We start from the raw sequence: 17,197 nt of genomic DNA on the forward strand, positions 1-17,197 counted from the left end.
TCTCATGCCATTATATGTGCATAGGAAGGCTGTGTTCATCAATTAAAAAGCATAACAAGTAGTCATTAACTACCCACACTGTTCTCTCAGTTCACCAATACTTATTGCAAAATCCCAAGTCTGCAACCTGTGCCACATAGTGACAAGCAACATTTTATATTACAGATATGTATATACATTGTGTGAGTATATATACACACACACACACATATACACACATAGTACTAGGTACAAAATGCCATGAACAGTCTCTGCAAAAATTCACTTTCAATTGAGGCTATGGCTCCTATGCCTTGGCATGGTTTAACTTCACAACTGAAAAATACAGCTAATATCTCACTTCCTTAAGACAAAATTTGATTGCATGTTCAATAAGCTTCTCAGTCAAAAAATGGCTACAAGGTAAGTTAAAACACACACACACACACACACTCAACAGCCAACTGAGTGCAATTTCTCTCTCCAATGTGGCCAGACAATTTGTAGAGGTTAATCCTGCCTTGATTAGAAAATATGCAGTGCCTTCCAATTTTTCTGGCCTATGTTATGTCCATGTTCATATTTGAAACTGTGTCAACAGAGGGAGCACTTTAGGGATCAGCTGCCTGGCAGCCTTAGCTGCTCTGTGATAGCCTTGTGATACAGGCCCTTTCTCTCTCATTAAAGCATGACTGAAAGTTTTCTACAAAGGGTGAGAGTTGTGAAAGACCAAGGAAAGGCATTTGGAGACCCAAACCATACAATATGGGCCTCCTGTCAGACTAAAATATGATTATCTTTCTGGCTCACAGTTATGGTAAGAATATCGGCAGGCCACCAAGGGAATCCATAAATCTTAGCCCAAACAATGTCCCGTACACATATGGTCCTGCCACCTGATGTGACACATTTAGAGAGGTTTTTGGAAAAGACTTTCATTTTTAAGGGATTACTGAGTTTTTTCTCTTCCTTTTAAGAGGAAGAAGTAGAGGAGGTGGAAGCCTATGCCTGGAGCAAAATCAAAGCTTTCAGAAGATCTATACTCAGAGTTGAAAGATTTCAAATAATCTGTACTGTGAGTGCTACAAACTGATGCACTGGAAGAGTGAGATTTCTTTTGATTTAGGGCCGTGGAAACAGATATATTGTTTTTGCTGCCCTTTTTGCCCAATGACTATGGATGAACTTCATTTGTGTCTTGACCCTCACTCAGGCCTCTTCAGGCCTTTTGAGGGCCTCTGATTTTCTGAAAGGCCTCACCTGCTGAGTGGGTAGAGATGCAGTGAGACTGAGGCTTGGGTGCCATCTTGTCACTCCACGTTTCCTCAAGTCCTGTCTTCAAAGAAGAGTCATTTTCTTCATTCCTGTACCTTTGTGGTTTTAAACAAACTTGGGGTGGAAGGGAACCTGGGCTAGAATTATGATACCAACATATGAAATGGACTTTTGAATATGTATTTTTGGAAGTAGAGGCTTCACTTTGCTTCTTTTGTTCCTTTTCTTTGGTAACTTTTAGCACTTCCCTAGCTTTTACATGATCCAGGTTCTTGCTTTGGACTTTTGGACTTAATTGAGCTTTTGATGTATTTGCTTGAGCAGAAACTTTAGCTACTGCCTCTGCTATGAGCCAGATTTGAAACCTTAACCACAGAATTTCTTTTCTGGGTTTCATTTTGTTTTTTACCATCCAACTTATGATGAGTTTTAAATTTTTCATTCACAGTGGTTATGCTCTCATTTCTCTGTTTTTTTTCATCATCATATTTAGAGGAATCACTTGTACTACCTTCTCTAGTTTCCTTTTTTTCAGCAGCAACAGTTTTTGTGTTTGTTTCACAGGACTTGCCTGGGTCATAGTTTAATAGCATTCATTATAGACATGGATTCTTTCTTGTACATTTTTCCACTTGGGTCACTTAATTTTCTGAGGTTGTGTCTGTGGTATTGATTGGTTAAATATAACCCTGATTAACAAGGGGGGGAGGTTTGGATAAGGTACACCTTCATGGAAGAGAAGTAGTGGTTTAGAAGTACACAGGGTTTCAGATAAGCTTGTCTTGGAAGGCAGAACAGGGGAAAGCTCACCAGGAACAGCACCATTCCCTTCACTCCTAACTTCTGTCCCTTCTTGGAATGTATTACTTTAAAGCTATACAGCTTCAGGTTTATCCTTGTATTCCCTTTTGGGAAATACTGTCACAGGATCCTATGAGGCCTGAACTGTGTTATCAGAATGGCTGTTTATTTTTCCCATCATAAGTAGAGCTACTGCACCATATGTTTAATGGTCTCTTTTAGACAGATCTGTGAGGACTCTGGAGAGAGCTTCTCCCTAAGGTAGAACAACATGAAGAGTGCCTCCCAAATTATATGGTCTAGTGTGACCTGCACCTCCAAGCTGGAGATCAGTTGCCACACCATGGAGTCCTCCACACCTGCCAGTGACATGAATGTGAGGACTGCAGGCTGGGACAGCAATGGCTCCTCAAGCTCCTCAGGCACCGGGGACTGCTGGGGTGGCAGCGTAGGAGAAGGTGGAGGGTTGGGCCCTTCATGAGGTGTGACTGCTGCTAGCTCAGCTCTGCAACCCAAGTGGGCAGCTTCTCCTCAGCTTCTATCTCCAGCCCCACCACCTCTGGGCTGCCAGATAGCTCCCCCAGTGGCACTGGTGGTGGCAGGAGCTGCAGTTCATTGGCCTGAGGAGCAGAGTGCTACCCATTGGCCTTGCCATCAGGCACAGATGCTTCAGTGGCCATGACCAGAAGGTAGTCAGTTTCAGCCTCACTGCCAGGAATGGGTTCCATCTCTGTGAGACTTGCTGGTGCCCCCTACCCTGGGGGATGCTATAGTTGCTGCCACCTCTGCAGCCACACCTGCTATTTTCTCTCTGGCTTCTCCCTCCTCCAACTCTGGCTGCAACCAACTTTCCCTCATTTTTGAGAACAGCTTTGCTGGTTATAAAATTCTTGGTTGGTAGTTTTTCTCTCTCAGTGTCTTAAATATATTTTACCAAGCCTTATTATTGCCACAGTTTCTGCTGAGAAATCCACACATAGTCTTATTGAACTTCCCTTGTATGTTATGAATTGCCTTTTTCTTTCTGCTTTCAAAATTCTCTCATTGTCTTTGACATTTGGCAATATGATTAGTAAGTGTCTTGGAGTGGGTCTATGCAGATCTATTCTGTTTTGGGGTACACTGTACTTCTTTGGATCTGTTAATTTTATGAACTTCATAAGACTTGGGAAATTTTCAGTGATTATTTCCTTGATTATTCTTTCTGCTCCCTTTCTCTTCTCTTTTCTTTCTGGGACACCCATAACAGGTATATTTGCATGCTTAATGTTGTCTTTCAATTTTCTGAGACCCGTCTCATATTTTTCCATTCTTTTCCCTATCTTTTCTTTTGTGTGCAGGATTTCAGACGTTTTGTCCTCTAGTTCACTAATCCTTTCTTCTGCTTCTTCAAATCTGCTTTTGTTTTTCTCCATTGTGTTTTCATCTCCTCTATTGTCTGTTTTCTTTTCTTTTTTTTTTTTTTTTACATGGGCAGGCACCAGGAAACGAACCTGGGTCCTCGGGCATGTCAGGCAAGCATTCTTACCTGCTGAGCCACAGTGTCCCCTCTATTGTGTGTTTTGTTCCCATAACTTCTGCTTTTTATTTTTTTCAAGGCTTCAAGTTTTTCTTTAGGGTTTCACAATGTCTTCTTTATATCCTTCATCTCTTTTGCCATATCTTCCACCAACTCATTTATTTGATTTAGAAGATTCATTTGAACATCTTTAATTAGTTGTTTTAACTCTGGCATCTTGCTGAAGGCTTAGTTTTTTTTGTTTGTTTGTTTTTTAACTGGGCCATATTTTTGTGCTTCCCAGTATGATGTGATTTTTTTTGCTGGTGTCCAGGCATCTAATTTTCTTGATTAGTTCATTCTGGAGGTTGTTTTCTCTCTTTTATCTAGGGTTTTCTTGTTGGCTACCTTTGTTCTCTATCTGTTCTTTGATATTCAGTTCAATTTATTCTAGACCTCTAGCATGGCTTCTGTCTAACTGAGCAGAATTTTTCAGCTCTTCTTTTTCTGTGTCTGCCCTGCATATGTTGAACCTTTTTTTGAGGAGGGTCTCCCCAGATATGACTGACCCCAATCAGACTTTCACATACAACATAGTCTCAGGTCTCAGGAAGAGGTTGTAATCAGCATCAAATTTCCCTGAGGAATGCACCCAGCAGGTTGCCAGTCTTTCCTGTGAAGTCTCTTGATTCTGTGTTTTTCTTATCCTGCTCAGCAGATGGTACTTGTCAGCCCACAACTCTCCACCAGCATAAAGTGGTGTGGAGCCTTTAATTTTCAGCATATCTTCTCCCTGCCAGGGGCATGGTTGAGTCAGAGGCTGAGGTAGAAGTTGCTCTTAAACTGTTTCTGTTTTCCAACCCCTGAAATCTGAATTTCTTGAATGAGATCTACCACTTTTCTTGGCCCCTGCACCCCCTTTTTCCTGGGTAAAATTAAGCCTTTTATGGAATTATATCCTTCACCTTACTAGCTACTTTGTCTCTCAGACATACCTTAACACCCCATTGTCTGGATTAGTGCTGACATCTGAAAATGCCTGAGACTTTCTTTAATGGGTTGTTAAGAAAGTTGAACAAAAATCCTTTTCAGATGGTTCTCAGCACCCTGGTTCACCAATCAAAAGCAGGAGCTGACACCCAGCTCTATGTACCCCTTTTCCTGAGTCACAGACCTTTTCCAGTATTCTGAACTCAACCAAGTTCAAAAACCTCTGTTGTTTTTTTCATCAGTCCTGCCTCCTCTCTGCCTTGAGAGACCTCAGTGTGCCTCTGTGCTTGCTCTGGGTTTATCTGTACTTGGAGCTTGTATTCAGCAGGCCAAATTTGTTAATCAAATCTGCAATTGGGGTTTGCTTGAGCTCTCCTTGCCTTGCTCCTAGTAGAGACTGCTTCTTTTTCCCATGGGGTAAATGTCTCCAAAACTGCCTGCCATGCTAATGGAGGAGGGGTGCCAGCCTCCTCAGTTTGAAGGACTTTACTTACAGTTCAGCACTGTGATCTTGACCCTTTCACCTGATCCATACTGAAGTATTATGTGTGTTCAGCCATAGAAGTCCCCAAACAGTTGTTCCAGACAGTTTATGGCTATTTACTAGCTGCCATAGAGGACTAGCTAAATTCCACACTTCCCTATGCCACCATCATGCCTATAATTCTTTTAATATGCTGTTTGATTTGGTTTAGGTATTTTATTGAGGATTTTTGGTTTCTATAGTCATAAGAGATATTGGTGCATCATTTTCTTTTCTTGTGACACCTTTATCTGACTTTGATATGAGCATGGTGGCCTCATAGAATGAATTAAAGAGTTTTAGTTCCTTTTCAATTTTTTGGAGGTATGGAGTTAAGACTTCTTGGAATATTTGGTAGAATTCTCCTGTGCAGCCATCTGATCCTGTGCTTGCCCTTGTTGGGAGGTTTCTCATGCTGACTCAATCTCTTTACTATTCATTGGTTTGTTTAGGTCTTCTAATACTTCTTGAGTCAATGTATGCCAATTTATTGGCATACAGTTGTTCATGTTATCCTCTTATAGTCCTTCTTATATCAAGGGGTCATAGCAATATCCCCCTTTTCATTTCTGATTTTCATTATTTTTATCATCTCCCTTTTTTTTTGTTAGACTAGCTAAATCTTTGTGAATTTATTGACTTTTTCAAAGAACCAACTTTTGGTTTTGTTGATTCTGTTGGTTTTGTTTTCTATTTCATTATCTCTATTCTATTCTTTGCAATTTCTTTCCTTTTGCTCACTTTGGGCTTAGTTTGTGCTTCTTTAGGAATTTGAGTTCTATTTATCAGTAAGTATTGCCAACTTCAAATATATTGTCAACATATTTCTTAATTTTTATCCTACTTAGATATCTTTAAAAGACATTAAAAGATGTCTTTCAGTATGCATTTAAGAAAATAGTAATATTTTGGGTGTTTTATGGAAACTAGTAATATTAGTACTAATAAAGTGAGCTATGGAAATTATGGAAATTATTCCTGTCTGTTGTCTAATTTCCTACTGTCAATTATGAAGCTACAATTAAAGTACTTTATCTTTATGTCTTTAGTGAGATCTTAGCCTTTAAAATAGATTTTGCATCAATTTTGTCACCTTTATATATCTTTTTATTGCCTTTATTTTTTGCTATGAGCAATATTTTTATTTAATTTATCCCTTGGAATAATGTAATGTGAATCTCAGACTGGAAAGTTTTCAATGAGCAGATAGATTAAAATATACAGTACAAAATTGAGAACTTTGAAGTTATTTTTCTTCACTTCCTTTTCCTTCTTTACATTTTCCTTCTTTAACGTATATCCTTCCTTTTGCAATCTGGAAGATAATTACCCTAAATGGGCTTTAGGCCAAGTCAATCTGAATCTGAATCCAGATTTCTTCTCTTATTAGTTGTTCAGAACTTAAGAAATTGTTTCTAATTTCTCAAACCTCTATTTCTTCACCTACAATATGGGAATAACAAAGATAGTCCCAAATTAGTGAGTTAATACATTTCAATAAATATAGTACACTTTACATTCTCATCTTTCCTTACTCTGTCACAAAATGCTTAATTTTACAAATCTAAATAGCCCATTATCTTTCTCACAAACACTAATCTTACCATTACTCATTGAAAAGTTTGTTCTGTACATGATTCTCTGTCATAATGCTTACTGAAGAGTTGAGGCCTACTGGAAGACAGTCATTCTTTCTTCTTAAAGCAAAATGGATGCAAACTGTAGAATAGCTGTCATGGGAAAACTATGGGTGAATAATGCTGTGCATTTTAACCTAACAACCAAATATAAATTTCTGAATGAAAATAAAAATGTATAAAACTTTACATCCCAAATTGTACTGAGATAGAACATCATGTTATACACCCTTAGGATCTCCCAAAGAACTGTTAGCTTATATTTATGGTGTATTATTATTTTCTGTGTTATAAAATCTTTCTAAATTTTAAGAGTGATGCCTCAGCTTCCGTCATTTGAGAAATTTATGTTCACTGGCATTCAGAGTATCTTTGAGCTCTGAGTATGTATTTTTACATCTTAGCATCTTAGCAGAAATACTTTAACTGACGTTTTGAAATGTTTAGGAATTGTTTAAATGAACGCTTATTAGTATGTCATTGAGGATTGGTAGGAGGATCACAATTATGAATTCAATTTTTTGGTAATTTCAAAGTAAATAAGGAGATTCTTTTTGTTTTTAAGTAGCTTACATGATTACATTTCTAATTTGTACCAGGTCACTTTCCTTTCTTACTCTTGTTAAAAGATTCGTGTGCTAATTAATGCATTTATTTATTTAACAGATATTTATTTAAAACCAAATATATGTTAATGTACTTGTTGCTTTGTTCTTCCTTTCCAGTTTGTATACCTTTTATTTCCTTTCTTGTCTTGTGTCATTAATTAGGACTTCCAGTCAGTATGAACAGGAATAGTGAGAAGGGACATCCTTGACTTGTTTCTAATCTTAGGTAGAAAGCATTTAGTTTCTCATCATTAAGTGTGATGTTAGCTGTAGGTTATTTGTAGATGTTACCAAGTTGAGAAATTACCCCTCTATTCCTAGTTTGCTAAGATTTTATATTATGAATGGATGGTAGATATTGTCAAAGACTTTTTCTGCATGCTGTTTTGTTTATTACACCAAATAAAATGCAGTTGCTACCTTCAGGAAGTGTAGAATCTGGTAGAGAGGCAGGAGAAAATAGGGTATCTGGGCTATGGTCACCAGTCCTCCACCTGGTGCTGCAAGAGTTAAAAGTTTCACCATCAGAATTGAGACAGGATGAATTGAGACAGGACCTCACCATTTGCTCTGGCCTTGAAGGTTGCAACTAGATTTCTATCAGGCCAACCAAAGAACTCTTTGAAACAATGAGAACTCTTTGAAACAATGAGCACATAACAAGAAGCCCACAAGTGCAGGTGGTAATCAACACTTTTGAAACAACATGAACACCTGACAGTCATGAGGCAAAAATAAAAATTACTATAAGCTAATGCCCCTATAAAACCTACAGATCTTACCTACTGCAGAGCAAAACTTGAGCTACCTCCTTTAGCATGTAGTCTCCTATTTCCCCTTCAGTAAATTTTGCTGTTTGTTCACTTCATTTTCTCGTCCTTGAATTCCTTATGCTGATGAGACTCTGAACCTGGAGTGGGGCTCAATTCAGATGTCAGCAGAGCTAGTTTACAGTAGTACAGAAGATCAGTGTCAGCAAAATTCATGTCTGGATTAGAGTCCTGATACTGATACTCAGTAACTTTTTGGATTTCGGCCTCAACTTCCTAGTAATCTAAACACAGCATGCTGGTTTGAAGCTATTATGTGCCCCAGAAAAGCCATGCCCTTTAATCCTCATTCATTATTGCAAGGTAGAATCTTTTTTGATGGTTTCCATGAAGATATGAGTCACCCAATTGTGGAATGGTAACATTTGATTAGATGGTTTCCTTGGAGATGCATCTCTACCCATTCAAGGTGGGACTACTTACTGGAGTCCTTTAAGAGGGAACTATTTTGAAAAAAGCTGGGGAGCCACAAGAAACAACAGAGCCAACAGAATGGGAAAGTCTGGGAACGCCATTGAATATTCCTGGAGAGAAAGCTAGCAGAGGTTGCCATGGACCCTCACAGCTGAGAGAGAAACCCTGAATATCATTGGCCTTCTTGAACCAGGGTATATTTTTGGATGCCTTAATTTAGGCAATTTCATGGCCTTAGAACAGTAAACTTGCAATTCCCTTTTTAAAAGTCATTCTGTTTCTGGTAATATCACATTCTAGCAGTTTTCAGACTAATACAGATTTGGTGCCGAGAAGTGGGGTGTTACTATGGTTTGCAAATACCAAACATGGCGGAACAGCTTTTTCTTTTTAAATATAATAATAATTTTATTAATATAAATTACAAGGTTCGATTAACATATTGATGAATAGAACAATGAGAAAGAATAAAAAGTGATTGTATTTCTTAGTGATATTACATTAGAGTTGATAAAACATTGCATTTAAAACTTCTTTCCATGGAAATTTTCTATGCTTCTCAATAGTATTTATATAGAAATTATGAAAGATATACATTGACCAATAAATAAAGTACTTCAGTTCTCTGATTAACTGTAAAAAAAGTGAACATTTGCAAAAGGATGGATTATTTCAAGTTGTGTTTTTTTTTTTTTTAAGAACATTTGAGTTTTATTCAATGCTGTACCCCCAGTGTTTAGCATGCTGTGGATGACATATAGTAGTCATTCAATAAATACCTGTGGCGTGGCAAACATTGGGCAGCCAGGTGCAATCTACAAAGTTTAAGTCTTCAGCTAGACCTGTAGCTCCACACTTTGATCCCAGGAACATGGAATTTGATTGTAGCTTTTTTTACTTTTTTTGTTGTGTAGTATAACATATATACAAAGCAAAGAAATAAAAAAGAAATAGTTTTCAAAACACTCTTCAACAAGTAGTTACAGAAACAGATCCCACAGTTTATCATGGGCTATGATATGATCCTCTCAAATTTCTCCTTCTAGCTGCTCCAGAATATAGGAGGCTAGAAGGCTTAAATATTTTTTATGATCACAATCAACTTTTTTGTGAAAAATTATATATATATATATATATATATATATATATATATATATATATATATGAGCAATAAATTTCAAAGCACAGCACCACAATTAGTTGTAGAACATATTTCAGAGTTTGACATGGGTAACAATTCCACAATTTTAGGATTTTACTTCTAGCTGCTCTAACATACTGGAGACAAAAAGAGATGTCAATGCAATGATTCAGCATTCATAATCATTTGTGAAATCCTAACTTCACTGTATAATTGCACCATCACCTTTGATCTTTCCATCCCTCTCATTAGGGATTTTGGGCCACGGCCATTCTAAATTTTTCGTATTGGAAGGGTCTGTTACTAATACAGGGTAGGGAAATGGGATTGTTTGATGTGGAGAGGCTGGACCCTCTAGGTTTCAGAACTTATCGAAACCAGGGACCTTGGGGTTGTAGGTTTCTGGAAAGTTTGTCTAGTGCTGGAACCCTTGTGGAATCTTATATATTGCCCTAGGTTTTCTTTAGGATTGACTGGAATGGTTCTGGTTGCAGTTTGGCAGGTTATCATAGGTAGCAAGGCCTACTTGAAGCTTGTGTAAAAGCAATCTCCAGAGTAGTCTCTCGACTGTTTTTGAACTCTCTCTGTCACTGATATTTTATTAGTTACACTTATTTTCCCCCTTTTGGTCAGGATGGAATTGTTGATCCCATAGTGCCAGGGCTGGATTCATCCCTGGGAGTCATCTCCCATGTCACCAGGGAGACTTTCACCCCTGAAAGTTATGCCCTACTTAAGGGGGAAGGGCAATGATTTCACTTGCAGAGTTGGGCTTAGAGAGACTGAGGCCACATCTGAGTAACAAGCGAGGTCCTCCAGAAGTAACTCTTAAGCATGACTATAGGTAGTTTAAGCTTCTCTGCAACCTACATAAGTTTCATTAAAGTAAATCTCAGGATTGAGAGCATGGTCTATTGATTAAGGTGTCCCTTAAGTTTGACCCAGTATCAGGATATTCCCTAATGGTAAGGTAAAATAGTTCCATATTCTTTCTTCCATCCCTCAAGAGACTTTGCCAATACTTTGATTATCTGCTTAAAATACTCTAGGATGTATCCAGGTATTACAATAATCTATATAGGATTAAAGGAGCTCTTTCTTATTCTGTGCTCCCTGTGTTTCAGTTGTTCAAATGAGCTGTACACATAGGTTGAGTTAGATTATGTGCCACAGAAAATTTCCATTCTAGACAAAATAAACCTTTCTTCCTTTGGTCAAAGAGAATGTTTGGTTCTAAAATATGGAAACTGTCTTCCTTATCCCTGTGTTCTTAAGTGTTTTAGCCCCAACCTGATCAACTTCATTCTTATCTCTAAATATCAGGAGAAAGAGATATATATATATATATATATATATATATATATATATATATATATATATATATATAACAGCCTCTCAAAATCCAGAAATAATAATCACCACTCTGGACTTAGTGTGTCTGCTCTAAGAGCTTGCAATTTAGGTCCCTGTTTTCTTACAAGCATTTTCTAAAGGTGACCCTACCATTCTTGTCCTTTTGTTTCTGGCTTATTTTGCCTCACCAAATATTCCACACGTTCATTCACATCGTTGCATGCCTCACGACATTGTTCCTTTTTGTAGCAGCACAACATTCATTCATAAGTATACACCATCATTCGCCATCTACTTCTCAGTCAGTGTATCCTTCTGCCACCTGCATTCATCAGTCATCATGTATAATGCCCGAAGTCTACAGTCCATTAACGTTCTCAATTTTAGATACTTTTGTTGTTCCCAAGAGAAAGAAAACCAATAAACACAGGCTTGCCAAATAGGAAATCTAAACCTCCTCTTAACTCTTGTCCCTCCCCCCATTATTGACCTTTGCTGTTGCTATGGTAGTGCTGATGGTTTCCTTTTGAACATAGCCCACAGCATGCAATGACAGTTTTCCATTTGTAATCTGGATTTAAACACTCTTTGTACATGAATCATATCTTTGGAGTAATTCTTGCAAGAACTAATTTTTGCATTTCTAGTGTTAATGAGTGGGACAGTAGGTCTATACAACCCCTTTTAATCTTGTTCATCTTCAATATGGTAATATCACTTATAGACCCACTAGAGAACCACCTTCACTTCTATCTATTTGCTTACACTGAAGTTCAACCTCATTAGCTAACTGTTCACCCATCTCTAGCTTCTATGTATCCCTAAGTACTCTAAATTCTATTATAAATCTCTGATTATACCTTTGTGCTGGTCATAAAAGTGGAATCATAGAGTATCTATCCTTTTGTGTCTGGCTTATTTCACTCAGCATTATGTCCTCAAGGCTCATCCATCTTGTCATGTGCTTCAAAACATCATTTCACCTTACTGCTGCATAATATTCCATTGTATGTATATACCAGATTTTGTTGATCCACTTGTCTATTGATGGGCTTGCTTGTTTTCCATCTTTTGGCAATTGTGAATAATACAGCTGTGAACATCGATGTGCAAATGTCTGTTTGTGTCATTCCTTTCAGTTCTTTTGGGTATATACCAAGTAGTGCTATTTCTGGGTCATAGGGAAACTCGATATTTAGTTTCCTAAAAATCTGCCAAACAGTCTTCCATAGTGGCTGTACCATTATACATTACCCCCCAGCAGTGTATAAGTGTCCAAGTTTCTTCACATCCTCTCTAACATTTATAGTTTCCTGTTTGTTTAATAGCAGCCATTCTTATAGCTGTGATGTGGTATCTCATTGTAGTTTTGATCTGCATTTCCCTAATAGCCAATAAAAATGAACATCTTGTCAAGAGCTTTTGAATCATCTGTATTTGCTCTTCAGAAGAATGCCTATTCATATCTTTAGCCCATTTTATAATTGGGTTGTTTGTTCTTTTGTTGTTGAGTTGTATGGTTTCTTTGTATATACAGGAAATCAAACCTTTGTCTGATATGTGATTTCCAAATATTTTCTCCCATTGAGTTGACTGCCTCTTCACCTTTTTGACAAAGTCTTTTGAAGTGCATAAGCATTTGATTTTGAGGAGTTCCCATTTATCTATTTTTCTGTTGTTGCTTGTGCTTTGGGTGTAAAGTTTAGGAAGCTAACTCCTATTTCTAGGTCTTGAAGATGTTTCCCTACATTTTCTTCTAGAAGCTTAATGGTGCTAGATCTTATATTTATGTGTTTGCTCCACTTTAAGTTAATTTTTGTGTAGGGTGTAAGATAGGGGTCCTCTTTCATTCTTTTGGCTATTGATATCCAGTTCTTCCATGCCCCATTATTGAAAAAACTATTTTGTCCCATTTCAGAGGATTTGGGGGCCTTGTCAAAAATCAGTTGACCATAGATTTGGTGGTCCATTTCTGTACTCTCAATTTGATTCCATTGTTCAATGCTTCTATCTTTGTGCCAGTACCATGCTGTTTTTGACCACTGTGGCTTTACAGTAGGTTTTAAAGTCAAGGGGTGTTAATTCTCCCACTTTGTTCTTCTTTTTTAGGATGCTTTTAACTATTTGCCATCTCTTTCCCTTCCAAATGAATTTGGTAATTAGCTTTTCCAAATCTTCAAAGTCGGTTGTTGGAATTTTGATTGGTACCATGTTGAATCTGTAGACCAATTTAGGGAGAATTGACAACTTAACTGTATTTAGCCTTCCTATCCATGAACAGGGGATGTCTTTCCACCTATTTGGATCTCCTTTGATTTCTTTTGGCAATGTTATGTAGTTTTCTATGTACAAGTCCTTTACATCCTTAGTTGAGTTCATTCTTAAGTACTTGATTATTTTAGTTGCTATTTTGAATGGAATGTTTTCCTTAACTGACTCCTCAGCTGGGTCATTGTTTGTGTATAGAAATGTTACTGATTTTTGCATATTAATTTAATATTTCACCACCTTGCTGAATTTGTTTATTAGCTCAAGTAAATTGCTGTAGATTTCTCAGGATCTTCTAAGTATAGTATCATGTCATCTACAAATAATGAAAGTTTTACTTCTTCCTTTCCAGTGTGGATGCCTTTTATTTCTTTGTCCTGCCTGATTGCTCTAGCTAGACCTTCTAGCACAATATTGAATAATAGTGGTGGCATTGGGAACCCTTATCTCATTCCTGGTCTCAGGGGGAAAGCTTTCAGTTTCTCTCCATTGAGTACAATGCTGGCTATCAGTTTTTCATATATTCCCTTTATCATATTGAGGTAGTTATCTTTGATTCCTATCTTTTGGAGTGTTTTTATCAGAAAAGGATGTTGAAGTTTGTCAAATGCTTTCTCAGCATCAATTGAGATGATCATGTGATTTTTCCCTTTCAATTTGTTAATGTGTGGTATTACATTAATTAATTTTCTTGTATTGAACCATCCTTGCATTCCTGGTATAAATCCTACTTGGTTGAGGTGTATAATTCTTTTAATGTGTTGTTGTATTCAATTTGCTAATATTTTGTTGAGAATTTTTGCATCTATAATCATTAGGGAGATTAGCCTGTTGTTTTCCTTTCTTAGAGTATCTTTACCCAGTTTTGGTATTAAAATGATAATAGCTTCTTAAAATGAGTTAGGTAGAGTTCCTTTTTACTCAATTTTTTTTTGGAGAAGTGTGAGCAGGATTGGGGTTAATTCTTTTTGGAAAGTTTGATATAATTCCCCTGTGAAGCCATCTGGCTGTGGGCTTTTCTTTGTAGGAAGATTTTTGATGACTGATTGAATCTCTTTACTTGTGATGGTTTGTTGAAATTTTCTATTTCTTCCTGAGTCAGTGTAGCTTGTTTCTGTTTCCAGGAATTTGTCCATTTCATCTAAGGTAGTCTAGTTTTTTGGCATATAATTGTTCATAGTATCCTCTTATGATTTATTTTCTTTCTTCAGGGTCTGTCATAAAACCCCTTCTCATTTCTGATTTTGTTTGCATCCTATCTCTTTTTTTTTCTTTGTTAACCTGGCTAGTGGACAATCAATTTTATTGATTTTCTCCAAGAACCAACTCTTGGTTTTATTGATTTTTTCTATTGTTCTTTTGTTCTCCCACTCATTTATTTCTCCTCTTCTATTTCCTTTGGGGTTAGTTTGCTGTAGTTTCTCAAGTTCCTCCAGGTTTGCTTTTAAGTCCTCACTTTTTGCTCTTTCTTGTTTTTTAATATAGGCATTTATGGCAATGACTTTCCCACTCAGCACAGCCTTTTCCACATCACATAAGTTCTGATAAGTTGTATTCTTATTTTTATTCATCTCCAGATAGCTACTGATTTCTCTAGCTGTTTCTTCAGATAGCTACTGATTTCTTTAGCTATGTCTTCTTTGACCACTTGTTTAAGAGTGTGTTCAATAATCTCCATATATTTGTGAATGTTCTCATACTTTGGTGGTTATTGAGATCCAGCTTCATCCCACTGTGATCAAAGAAAGTGTTTTTAATAAATTCAATGTTTTTAAATTTGTAAAGACCTCTTTTGTACCCCAGCATATGATTTATCCTGGAGAATGTTTCATGAGCACTAGAGAAGAATGCATATCCTTGTGTTTTGGGGTGCAATGACCTATATATGGCTGTTAATTGTAATTAATTTATCAAGTTATTTAACTTCTCTATTTCCTTGTTGATCATCTGTCTGGTTGTTCTATCTATAGAGGAGAGTGGTGTATTGAAGTCTTCTGCTATGATTGTTCAAACATCTATTGTTCCCTTCTGTTTTGCCAATGTTTGTCTCATGTACTTTGGAACTCCTTGATTGGGAGCATAAACATTTATGATTGTTATATCTTCTTGGTGAATTGGCCCTTTAATTAGTATATAGTGTCCTTCTTTGTCTCTTATGATGTCTTTACATTTAAAGTCTATTTTTTCAGATATTAGTATAGCTACTCTTGCTTTCTTTTGGTTACAACTTTTGTGGAAAATCTTTTTCCATCCTTTCATTTTCAATCTATTTGTATCCTTGTGTCTAAGATGAGTCCTTGTAAGCAGCATATAGCTGGATTATATTTCTTAATCCATTCTTTCAATCTGTATATTTTTATTAGTAAGTTTAGTCTGTTTACATTCAAAGTTTTACTGATAAGATGTTTCTTGAATCCACCATCTTTGTATTTTATTTGTCAGATCTATATATTCTTTTCCTTCTTTCTCTTTTTACCCTTTAAATTACCCTACAGGTACTCTTCAATTCTGTGCCCTCCTCCAGACCTCCCTCTCCTGTCTGTTTTTTTCAGTGAGCAAAATTACTTTTAGTATTTTGTAGAACTGGTATCTTGTTGACAAATCTCTTAGGACTTGTTTGCTTGTGAAAACTTTACTCCCTCCCTCAGTTTTGAAGGATGATTTGGCTGGGAACAGAATTCTTTGTTCCAAAAGTCCAGAAGTCTTTCTCTTTCAGAATCACTGCCTTCTTGCCTCCATAGTGCTAATTGAGTAGTCTGAACTCAGTCTTACGTCATTTCCTTTGTAGGTAGTAGATTGTTTTTCTCTTGCCATTTTCAGAATTTTCTGCTTCTCTTCAACATTTGACAGGCTGATTAGTATGTGTCTTGGGGAAGCCCTGCTTGTATTTTTCTGTTTGGAGTTCGTCGGGCTTCTTTGATTTGTATATTTATGTCCTTTATAAGGGTTGGGAAGTTTTCCTGAATTATATCCTCAAGGACTCTTCCTATTCCTTTAGTCCTCTCTTTTCCTTCTGGAGCACCAATAATTCTTATATTTGCATGCTTTGTTTTGTCTATCATTTCCCTGGGATCCCATCCAAATTTTTCCATCTTTTTTGCTATTTGCTATTTTGAGTCTTCGAAGTCATTTATCCTGTCCTACATATTGCTTATTCTTTCTTCTGTCACTTCAAATATGGTATTTTGCATCTCTAGTATGTTTTTAATTTGGTCAACAAAGACTTTAATCTCTGTGGTATCTGCTGATTTTTTATTTATTCTTTCAAATTCCTCTTTATGCTCTTTTACTGTCTTCTTGATCTCTTTTGTGTCATTTGCCATCCCACTTATTTTATTAAGTAGAGTTATATGAACATCTTCAATTAGTTATTCCAATGTCTGTGTCTCCTTTTGGGGTTTTAATTTCATCATGAGGCAGGGCTATATATGTCTGCATTGTGATATGCTTAGTGATCTTCTGTTGTTTTAATCACATGCAAATCTCTTGACTGATTTACTTTGGGAGTTGGCTTCTTTCAGTAGTCCAAAGCCTTGTTTTTGCAGACTGGATGTGCAGCAGGGAGCAGGGTACAGGGTGGGGGATAACATCATGATGATTCATTTCAGGGCAGATATAGGTACAGGTTGGGAATGTTGTGCTTTTGCTTGTGAATGTGGGTGCCCAACAGCCAGGGAGAATGTAGCTATGTGTGTACACTGGTCTGGGGGGCAGCAGGTCGGTGTTATACCTTTATTTGTTGTGGGCAGATGTGATCCAGCTGTGCATATCAGTGCTTTCTTAGAGCCTAGAAGTGTGACTGAGGGCTATGTGCCTGTGCAGTTCTAAGACTACCATAAACTGATGTTCTCAGAGCTAAATGTCATGATTGGGGGCCTGT

At 37.1% G+C, this 17,197-nt stretch overlaps 1 pseudogene; it reads right to left on the reverse strand.

Annotated features, from left to right (window-relative positions):
• Nucleotides 1–556: 556 nt before the first annotated feature.
• On the reverse strand, nucleotides 557–2,913 carry LOC143680492 (PWWP domain-containing protein 2A pseudogene; annotated as a pseudogene).
• Between the last annotated feature and the right edge of the window lie 14,284 nt (nucleotides 2,914–17,197).

Source organism: Tamandua tetradactyla, chromosome 4 (assembly GCF_023851605.1).
Source record: "Tamandua tetradactyla isolate mTamTet1 chromosome 4, mTamTet1.pri, whole genome shotgun sequence".
NCBI lineage: Eukaryota > Metazoa > Chordata > Mammalia > Pilosa > Myrmecophagidae > Tamandua > Tamandua tetradactyla.